The following is an 11387-nucleotide window of genomic DNA, read 5'->3' as shown; positions in this document are numbered from 1 at the left end:
AAAACAGAAAAATTCACAGTACAAAGTCAATACACTAAACTGAGGGAAAAAAGATATTCCAAACATATACTGGCCAAACATTTTTAGTTATATCATTTTAAATATATTTAAAATTAAAGAGAACAAGGAGACAAACATAAAATTGTTAATGACTTCTTTATCTATAATCTGAGGGGTGAAAATAGCTAAAATTGAATATCCTTTTAAATAAAAAATGTAAAAATAAGCTCTTTGTTGTGTCATCTTTATAAATAATTATGTTTAAATACTAGTTTTTCAATTAGGACTAATGTTACATCACCATAAACTGAAAAAATATGTATTTTTCAGTCAGACAAACAGCTGATAATACAAAAGTTCTTTAACATTTACCATACTAAAATGGAGTTTGGCAATTTGTTTTCATGTACAGTCATGTGTCCCTTAATTATATGTTCTGAGAAATGCCTTGTTAGGTGATCTTGTGTGGAACAATGCAGAGTGTACTTACAAACACTATGATGTACAGACTGCTACACTCCCTACAGACCGAGGCTATGCAGTATAGCCTATCGCTCCTTGGCTACAAACCTCTATAGTGTGTTACTATGCTTAATACTGTAGGCAGTTGTAACACGATAGTAAGTATCCGTGTATCTAAACCTGTCTAAACATAAAAGAGCAATGCACTATGTTATGATGGCTATAATGTCACTAGATGATAGGAATTTTTTATCTCCATTTTTTTTTATTATACTTTAAGTTTTAGGGTACATGTGCACAACGTTTGTATGGGACCGCTGTCACATATGTGGTCCATCATTAAACATCATTATGCAAAAAATGACTGTACTTAGAAGCAACTGAAAAGGCCTTTATCCTTCATCATCGTCCTCTAAAAATAAAAATAATCTTCACAAAAGAAGTTTCTAAACGTTAAATATGATACAATTAACCCCCAAATCTGTCTGCAATGCAATTCATACAGAGACATATATCCACAGCATCCCCAAATGTCCATGTGTGCTTAGCACAGGAAGAGTCAAAGTGTAAACAAGAGTTGTTATTTCTGTCTGAGAAAGCAGTCTTAATTGCTTGCTATTTGCAAAATGCTAAATCAATCATAATGAAAGGAACCTCAGAAATGTTTTCCACTGATTACAAAAGCTTCAAATCAAGCTCATTAAATATTCAAAATCAATCTAAAGAAAAATAGACAGCGATGTTTTGCTCTAAATACTGTTTTGTTGATGTACTTGACTCTGGAAATCATAGCCTTAATTTAAAAAAGAAAAAGACAAAAGATTGTTTTATTCTGTTTCATCCACTTTAATGAAGACATCATTGAAGAAATATTCAGAGACTGTGGTTGGCTTCCCTTCAGGGGCTCGCTTCTGGCCACTTTTATGTCCTTTCTGTAAGGGCTGATCACAAAATAAAATGAGTGACTGAGCTGCTAATATTCTCAGATTGAGTATTAATAACACTTGGAGATGCAAGCGGATCGGAGGACTCTTGCTTCTTTTTCTGGCTTTCACTGGATGGATTGGATCTTTTCAGCTTCTGTCTTAATGCAGGGATAAGAGGCTTTAGGTGTTTCTTACTATGGACCTGAGTAGGTCCATCAGACTCCAAACTATTCTTTGAACATATGAAAGATAATAAAAATCCGAGGGGTCTTCTGCCAGGTCTGGATAGTGGGGCTTTTGAAGATGGTGTTCTGCTGTCCATTTGCTCAGACTTAGGAGCAGCGTCAGTTCTTTCTTCCTTACCAGACACAATTATTTCATTCGGAGGTAACTGAGGCCCGTTTCTGTCTGTGCGTGTATCGGGAGATCTAGACCCTGCACTCTGAAAAGTTGGTGCAACTTGCTCTTTTTGAGGTTCTGGAGTTGTCCATGTGCTTCCTGAGGTAGGAAAAATATCTTGTCCCTTGTGAGACTCCCCTGGTTCCTCAATAACATTTGTTAATTCCTTTGGATGCACCTCGGAGGTCTGTGCTTGACAATCGTCTCTTAAAGGGAGTGAACAGTTTTTGGCAGGAGGAATGTGGTCATTTTCACCAAGCCTGCAATGAAATCTCTTCCTAGATACAAGATCCAAATTATCAGGAAGCTTTTCAGAATCATCTCTTCCAGAAATAGGTAAACCCATGTCATCCTGACCAACTGAAGTTGCTGGTAAACACTCATGCCACCCCTTTCTTCAATATTCACTGATTTGACCAATATGGGAGCCGGCAGTAAAGGGTTTGGCATTAACTGTGCAGTGGCTTCGGTTATTTCTTCTACTCTCCATTAGTTCAATGGAGAAAGTAAAGGAGATTGGTTGGGATTTCCACCAGAGTTAAAATAAATGCTTGTTCATCTTCTCCATCTTGAGGTACAATAGCAACTAGATTCACTGTTAGGTCTTGAGGATTGATTATGTTTTCTTGGTGGACTTCTGGAATACTTCTTGGTGTTTACCCTGGCACAGGAAGTGTAAGCACATTGTCTCCTTTAGAGTCCTTCATGTGGGGCTCTTCAACAGAATTGTCACCAAGACCCCTCTCTAAACCAAGTGTGCGGGGCCCTGTCTCCGAGGAAGCAATTGGAGCAACTGACAACATGTGAGCCTCTTGAGAGCCCTCTTCTTGATATTCATTTCTCTCAGTTGGGTTTACTTCTTGAGAAATACTGGTCCCTTTGATACCATGTATGCATGCCAATTTGCTCTGTTCTTTATTCTCTGCTGTTGTAACTGGTAATCTTCCAATTCTGTTGCTTTGGAAGCGTTTGTCTCTGTTTCCCTTTGAGTTTCCAGTTCTTCCCCTTTGGTTACACAGAAACTAGAAACTTCCTGATAATCGTCAAACCTGTTGGTCCCTTAAAATCTTCTCAAGATTTGGTTTAGGCTTGGCAAATCTACTTCTGATTCTCAAATTACTGGTCACTTTAGAAGTTGTATTCCTGGTTAGTGTAGCATTCTCCTTTACTTCCTCCATTAAACTAATTTCTTCTCTGGAACTTTATTCCTCCAATACAATATTGTTTTCTTCAAATGATGAGGGAGATGTAGTAATGACAGGTGAAGACAGCTCCTGACATTCATGAACAATTTTGTGTTTTATATTATCTAGGCTAAAAGGAATATGGCTTTTATTCTTTGAATGAACATGAGGAAGTATACACACTCCTACACCACCCTGTTCAGTACTGATTTCTGACCGCAATACTAGATCACCCATTGTAAGTAAAGTTATTGCAGCTTCGGTGCTTCCATCATTGGTACCTGACCCATCTTGGATTTGTTCACTTGCGTTCACCTTGGATATGTCCATCTTGGATATGTTCACATGTATGTGTGTGTGTGTTTTATCCCTGGTAACTTTTTTGTTGTAAACTTGATTTGTTTTTATATTAATAGTGACACTTTAGTTTTCTTTTACATTGTAGATACTTGTCCTTCCGTTTACTTTTAATATATCTATACTGTTATACTTAAAGTAATTTTTCTTAAAGTAAATTTTCTTAAGACAGAATACAGTTGGATCTTGTTTTAAGTCAACCCAGCAATTTCTGTCTTTTAGTATGTTTAGATCACTTAATTATTGAAATGAATGTGTTTAGACCTATCATTTTATTATTTTATTTTTATTCTTTTTTATTTTTCTGACCTCCTTTCCTTGCTTTCTTTTTTATTATTTGAACCTTTATATTTATATGTATTTTCCTGTTGGTTCTTTTTCTCTGGGGATCTCCGCCTAATTCATTTTTTTTTCTTTTTTCAATATCAGTTTTGCTTTCAAATCCTTTGCTCTGTTGTTTAGCAATATTTTCAGAGTTTTAGCCACTGTCCTTGGCACACAGTGCTGTTGACTGATCCTACCTGCGGGGTGAAGCAAGGAGAGAAAATAAATAGAAAGAAAAAGGATTTTTATCCTCCTCAATCTGTATACAACTGGAGCTTCCTTTTATAGTTCTTCTCTTTAATGGATAGGTTTTCTCTTATGATTTATATGTAGTGCAGCTCTGTAACTGAGGCAGCCCCCATGGCAGTCCTGGAGAGAGAGAGACAAAGAGGGAGAGAGAGAAAGAGAGAGATAGAGAGAGAGAGGAAAAATAATTTCTCCCAATTCTCTGGAGGCCCCTTGTCCCAGTTCTTTGTTGATAAGGACACTCTTTTTTTTTTTTTAATCATTATTATACTTTAAGTTCTAGGGTACATGTCCACAATGTGCAGGTTTGTTACATATGTATCCACGGGCCATGTTGGTGTGCTGCACCCATTAACTCGTCATTTACATTAGGTGTGTATCCTAATGCTGTCCCTCCCCCCTCCCCCGGCCCCACAACAGGCTCCGGAGTGTGATGTTCCCCTTCCCGTGAAGGACACTCTTTTCTTAAGGTTTTGTTGTCCATTTGTATTGTTCAGTGGCCTGCCTTAGCTACCCTACGCTTGGGTCAAAGCTGGAGATAAAAGAAAAACACAAAGCAAACAAAACAAAACGGAAAAAAAACAAGAAATGCGCTGTGGTCTGCTTGCTGTTATTTTTGATATATCAGTGTTTGTATTTTGTTCATGGTTTTTAGTTGCACTCTGTGGTATCCGTAGTTTGCAGTGAGTTACTCCATTTTGGGTGGAGTTAGAAACTTGAATCCTTTATTTTTTAAAAATTATTTAGCAATTTGGGATTATTTCACAACTCTAAAGCAACGAATCGTTGAAATTATTTCTGAATCTTTAATGACACCCTACTTCTAAGGAACATCCATGAAATGTGTTAAGTGCAGAATGAGGAAATTTTGTTTTCAGTGTTTATGACATCACCAAAGTAATAATTTTCCAAAACAGAGAAACATCATATTTCTTACGTTTGAAAATTTTTTTTCTCCGACTACAATAAAATGATAGATAAATCAGTGTGAATACAAGTAATTAATGCCTTTAGAGAGATGAACAAGGAACCACTACCTGGTTGGAAAGCTCTTGTTGAGTGTATGGCTACTGTTAGCACAGAGGCTGAAGATGTTTAGTTTACATGTATTATTTTCCTTCTATTCTAATAAACGTCACAAAACAAAATTAAGGAGCATCATCTACTAGTGCAGTATGGAACATACATCTTGTGGAAATACATTGCCCCAAAGAGGCATTGTATGGTCCATAAAATAAAACATAATAAAAGAGAAACAACTAATGATTTTCGATCTGAATTATAGTGTTTTCTGTCTTCAAGGCGAATACAGAATTTTATGATGAGAATTTTCAGACCATTATATATATTTTTCATATATATTTATAATAAATAGGAGTGCTAAAAGCCCTTTTACATACAGTGGGTTAAATTAGGTTTAATGTTGTATATTCCAGAAACAAGGTAATGAAAGGAGTTCATTCCAGACCCCCTAGAAAACCATTATCAAACCTGGCAACAAAGAGCCTAGCCCCAAAACACAGAAGGAGATTCTTTTAATGAACAATAATGCTTACCTTTTTAAAAAACGCAATTTCAACCTTTATTGCAGATACAGGGGGTTGTGTAGGTTTGTTACATGGGTATATTACGTGATGCTAAGGTTTGGGGTACAAATGATCCTGTCCACCCAGGCAGTGAGTACAGTACCCAAGAGGTAGTTTTTAAACCCATCCCCCACTCCTTTCCTCGCTTCTCTAGAAGTCCTCAGTGTCCGCTGTTCTCAGCTTTATGTCCCTGTGTGCTCAATGTTTATCTCCCACTTATAAGTGAGAACACGTGGTATTTGGTTTTCTGTCCTGCATTCATTATTTTAGGGTTATGGCCTCCACCTGCATCCACATTGCTGCAAAGAACATGATTTCATCCTTTTCATGGCTGCGTAGTATTCCACGACGTGTAAGTACCATATTTTATTTACTCAATCCGCCACTGATGGGCACCTAGGCTGATTCTGTATCTTTGCTATTGTAAATAATTCTGTGATGAACATGGAGAATCTTGTCTTTTTGGTAAAATGATTTATTTTCTTTTGGATATATACCCAGTAATGGAATTTCTGGCTTGAATAGTAGCTCTGTTTTTAGTTATTTGATAAATCTCCAACCTGCTTTCCACAGTGGCTGAACTAACTTACGGTGTGTAAGCATTTCCTTTTCTCTGCAGCCTTGCAAGCATCCAGTACTATTTGACTTTTATTAATAGCCGTTCTGTCTGGTGTGAGATGATATTTCATGGTGGGTTTGATTTGCATTCCTCTGGGCATTAGTTACGATGAACATTTTTTCATATGTTTGTTGGCTGCTTGTCTTTCTTCTTTTGAGAAGTGTCTGCTTATGATCCTTTCTTATTTTAGACTCACATGTTGTTAACCTGCCCCGTGTAACAAACAAACTATGAAATGCTTTCAGGTGCTCAATACGTAAGTGTTTGAAGGTACCAAAAGCAACATTATAAATATAATGATTTAACTCACTGAAAACAAAAATTCATGTATTCAGTGTCAGTTTTAATTTTGATAAAAAAATTTGTTTAAAGAATAATAAAATGTTACCATTTTTCAAATGATGGTAATTGTCAATTTTAGATTAAATGATGTATAATAGTCTATCATATATTAATGGAAGATATGATTTGACATAAAATCAAGCTTAGTCCATGAAAATCAAGGTTTTTTTTTTTTTAAATAGTAAACCATGTTCAAATAGAATTTGTTTTGTAAATGTAAGAATGTCTAGGCTGGGCGCAGTGGCTCACGCCTGTACTTTGGGAGGCTGAGACGGGCAGATCACGAGGTCAGGAGATCAAGACCATCCTGGCTAACACGGTAAAACCCTGTCTCTACCAAAAAAAAAAAAAACAAAAAAACAACAAAAAAAATTAGCTGGGCATGGTGGCAGGCGCCTGTTGTCCCAGCTATAGGGAGGCAGAGCTTGCAGTGAGCTGAGATTGAGCCACTGCACTCCAGCCTGGGCGACAGAGCAAGACTCCGTCTCAAAAACAAATAAAAAATAAAAAGAATGTCTTAAAGTTAGGCTATATCTTATATTATTCATTATTATTGTCTTTGGAGAAAAAAATATCATCACATAAACCCTGATCAGGCATTTAAAAAATATCAGGCATTAAAAAAAGATCTATCCTTGAGAAATAAACCCATGATAGAAAGATCAAATTTTTTAAAAAGAGGGAGAATGTAAACACAGCTCAAAGCCTAATTTGTTAGCTTATGAATATGGTAATAACCAAAGCTTGCACAGTTCTCAAAGAGTATGGGCTAGGTAGCAGGTAGATATCAGAACAGAAAGATGAATAAGATCTCATTGTCTGCTTTTGAGAAGCTTGGCCTGCAGATTCTTACAGTCCAAGTTTTGCTGTGGTGTGTGAATGGAGTAGCAGGATCGCACAAGAAGGAATCATCTCTGCTGACTTTTAGAGAGGATGTTCTGTAATGAAGGTATTTGTTTTTTAATTATCATGGTACCTAATATCATTTTTTTGCAAAGATAAATTACTAAAGACTTGTAAACTAAGTCAATTGCAGTGGCTCATGCCTGTAATCCCAGAGGTGAGCCACTGCAACTGGGAGGCCGAGACAGGAGGATGGCTTGAGTCAGGAGTTGGAGTCTAGCCTGGGCAATATAGTGAGACCTTGCCTCTATAAAAAATGTAAAAAAAAATAGCCAGATGTGTAATGCATGCCTGTGGTCTCAGCTACTTGGGAGGCTGAGGTGGAAGGTTCGCTTGAGCCCAGGAGGTTGAGGATGCAGTGAGCTGAGACTGCACCACTGCACTCTAGCCTGGGCAACAGAGCAAGACCCTCTCTCAAAAACCAAAGCAAACCAAATCAAATTACAACAAATAAAAACACTTGAAACCTAGCAGAGCCAACAAATGTACAGCATCTTCTATAGATTTTTAGCTTCCAGTACTAATAAGGACATCCCAGAAGGGTGATCCTGATCCTCCATGTTTTCTACATAATGGTTTCAATGCGCTCACTGGTTTGAGTCTTTACTGAGTAGGTTCTCATTTGGGCCTGCGTGACCTCTCCTGATTTTGAAATGTAATAATAAAATAATTGTGTTATATTTTCCATTGTGAAGTTCCCCATGTGTTTGAACACAAAAAGCATTATTGGAGATTTCCACTTGTAACCAAGGAAACTCAATTAGGTTTTACCTTTAATTTTTGATGTTGTTGTGGTTGGTGTAATGAAAAGGTCGTCCAAGCCTTTGAAACAGAAGTGCTCGTCTTTGTTCTTTCTGTCTTTGTGGAATCCTTGCCCTGCCTGTGTCTAAGGAACACTGCCATTTTGTGGATCAGAGCACATAAAAAGCCAAATAAATGAGAAAAACTATTCGAATGTCATGTTTCTCCCCAAGCAGTAACATTAACGTGTTTATATAATAAGCACATTTACCAAATTTGCTTATTGAGGCACCTCCTGCAGGCGTGACCCTGTGACGGTCTTGGATGCCCCAGGATCCCTCACAGGTCTTCTGATAGACGCATGAACCTGGCAGGGCTAGGGAACCCAGTCCCAAGGGGACGTCCTTGACCAAGGGCAAACAGAGCCTGCAGATCAGCACTCCCCTCCCAGGCGCTCAGATGGGGCAGTGACTTGCATGCTCATGGCCCTTCACGGTGCCCTGGTCCATGAAACCCTGGTTCTTGCAGAAGAGACCAGCTCCATCACACACTCTTGCACTCTTTTTTTTTTTTTGAGACGGAGTCTCGCTCTTTCACCCAGGCTGGAGTGCAGTGGCGCGATCTCGGCTCACTGCAAGCTCCGCCTCCCGGGTTCACGCCATTCTCCTGCCTCAGCCTCTCCGAGTAGCTAGGACTACAGGCGCCCGCCACCACGCCTGGCTAATTTTTTGTATTTTTAGTAGAGACGGGGTTTCACCGTGTTAGCCAGGATGGTCTCGATCTCCTGACCTCGTGATCCGCCCGCCTCGGCCTCCCAAAGTGCTGGGATTACAGGCGTGAGCCACCGCGCCCGGCCCACTCTTGCACTCTTGTTCTTCCCCTGCTGTTTTGCTCTTCCTCCTGCCTCAGGTCTGCAGTCCCCTGAATCCGTGCTGTTCATTCCGTCCAGGCACCAGCACCCCTCCCTGCTTCCGTGGACCAATTGCTGCCACAGCCCACACGTGGACTGACCACAAAGCCGTGGGTCTCCAGTTAGAGAGGGGTCCCCAGAGAACATTCTCCTGATGTCCTCTGAGCAGTGCCTCTCTGTTTCACTGGCTCCTAACACCTCACGTCTGCTTTGTAGAACTCATCACAGTTCTGGAAATGGGCTCATGCTTCCTGCTCTGTCCACGGCACAAGCACTCTGTCTTTCCCATCACGTAGTAGACAATCCATAATTACTGCCCAATACATGGACAGATGGGCTTTCAATTTGATTCCCTCCCTTCAATCATGCCCACTGTAGAATCATCCTCCATATCACGACGAGTCATCCATTCAAAACCCAGCCCTGCCCACGGGGTTCCTTTGCTTTCCCTCCTCAGGGCGTCTTTATTAGCTGCAAAGGCCTCTCCCGGAGAAGCCTCACAGCCATCAGTGTCTCCTCCCCACCGTGCCCCCATGTACCTCTGCATGCACTAGGCGTCTTCATCCATCTACCTTGGCTCCTCTGTCTCAGTCTCTGGATGACCCTTGGCAGCTTTTACTTTCCTGGTTACCCTCAATCACTCGGCCAGTAAATGCCTCTTTGCACCTTTAGCGTGGAGATACGCATCCCACTCAGTGACTCCCTAACATCTTAAAAAAAATTCCATAGGTTATTGGGGAACAGGTGGTATTTAGTTACAGGAGTAAGTTCTTCAGTGGTGATTTGTGAGATTTTGGTGCAGCCATCTCCCACAGTACACACTGAACCCAATTTGTAGTCTTTTATCTCTCACCCCCTTCCCACCCTTTCCCCGTGAGTCCTCAAAGCCCACTGTGTCATTCTTTTGGCTCTCTTATTGCTGACTGCATTACCTGGCAGTTATCAGTTTTTGTGTTAGTTTCCATAATAGACTCTGAGCTCTCCAAGGTGGATTCTTTGTTCCTTTTCCACACCTTCCTCCATCATCAAGCGTGACACAGCAGGAGCTCTCCAGCGGCATCTTCTGAGTCAAGGTCTAACTTAGGTGAAGAGTGAACTGGACAGAATTAGAGTGTGGCCTCTGGAACAATAGTGCCAGGTCCTAGGCTATCAGCAAAGCTGGTGCTTGGATGATTCCAGTGAGCTGGGGGAATTTTTCCAGCAACAGAAGGATCGTTTTTCCCAGATGGTAATTCTATTGCTCATCAGGGTAAAACATGTGCGATTCTGATTCCACATGTGCAGAAGGTGGTGCTGTGCACCTCTGGTGATACGCGGAAATCTAGCACACGCTCAGTGATGACTGCTGAGATTGGGCTCAGGGACCGTCCTGGAGCACCTGAATGCTTGGTGCATCTGCCATTTAAAAATAACAGGATTTCCCACCATGATATTGTGACACGTGTTTGCCTCTCTCACACTTTGGCGTGGGACTGGGCATGACTTGTTATTTTCAGTGAGACAAAATCGGTTGGAAAAAAGTCAGGAATGAGGTGTTCTGTGTCTAGGTGGCTCTCGGGGACTATTGCCGTGGATGGAGCCTCTGGCATAGCATGTCCACCCTGCTGGATAAGCCTTATATTTGGTGGACACTGGCACAAGCAGGCAGTAAGGAGTCCAAAAGAAAGTGACCAGACATACCGCAGGCTAAACAAAGGATGGTGGCCAGGAATCCAATGAGCAGTGCTCACAGTTGCGAACAAGGAGCGGGGCTGCCCTGTGCCCTGGGCATCCTGCACAGTATAGCCATCACGGGCATGGAGGGCTGTAGTCAGGGGCTTCGCCAGGGGAGGGCACGCTGGGCTCCGCGTGGAAAGGTGCAGGGGCGCAGGGAGCCCCTGTTTCGGGCTGAGGTTTCTGCTGGCTGCTGGAGCTGAGATTAAACACAGTGACAGTCACTTCCCACAGCTCTGGGAAGGCAAAACCCCGTCTCTGCTAAAAATACAAAAATTAGCCAGAGGTGGTGGCAGGTGCCTGTAATCCCAGCTACTTGGGAAGCTGAGGTGGGAGAATCGCTTGAACCCGGGAGGCGGAGGTTACAGTGAGTTGAGATCACACCACTGCACTGCAGCCTGGGCAACAGAGCGAGACTCCATCTCAAAAAAAGTAAATAAATAAAAAATAATAATAATAAAAAAAGATTTCAATGGTTGTATTTTTTTTTTTTATGGGAAAGACATTCTGAAGATAAATAAGAAGTGACCCTGTTTCTGATAGGAAGTTGCCAGGGAAATGGTTGCTTGTGGGTTCTTGTTGCTGAACATGCTGGGCAGGTAGCAGAGCAGAGAGGATGCGACTGGGGACGTGATGAGCACAGACCCAAGAAGCAGAGTGAAAACCCCGCCGCAG

The 11387-nt window shown here is 41.0% G+C and overlaps 1 pseudogene; it reads right to left on the bottom strand.

Annotated features, from left to right (window-relative positions):
• Positions 1 to 1407: 1407 nt before the first annotated feature.
• On the bottom strand, positions 1408 to 2237 carry LOC116468607 (transcription factor TFIIIB component B'' homolog; annotated as a pseudogene).
• Between the last annotated feature and the right edge of the window lie 9150 nt (positions 2238 to 11387).

The sequence above is a fragment of the Hylobates moloch genome, unplaced genomic scaffold, assembly GCF_009828535.3.
Source record: "Hylobates moloch isolate HMO894 unplaced genomic scaffold, HMol_V3 SCAFFOLD_5, whole genome shotgun sequence".
NCBI classification, from domain to species: Eukaryota; Metazoa; Chordata; class Mammalia; order Primates; family Hylobatidae; genus Hylobates; species Hylobates moloch.
This window is presented reverse-complemented; position numbering and strand designations above follow the sequence as displayed.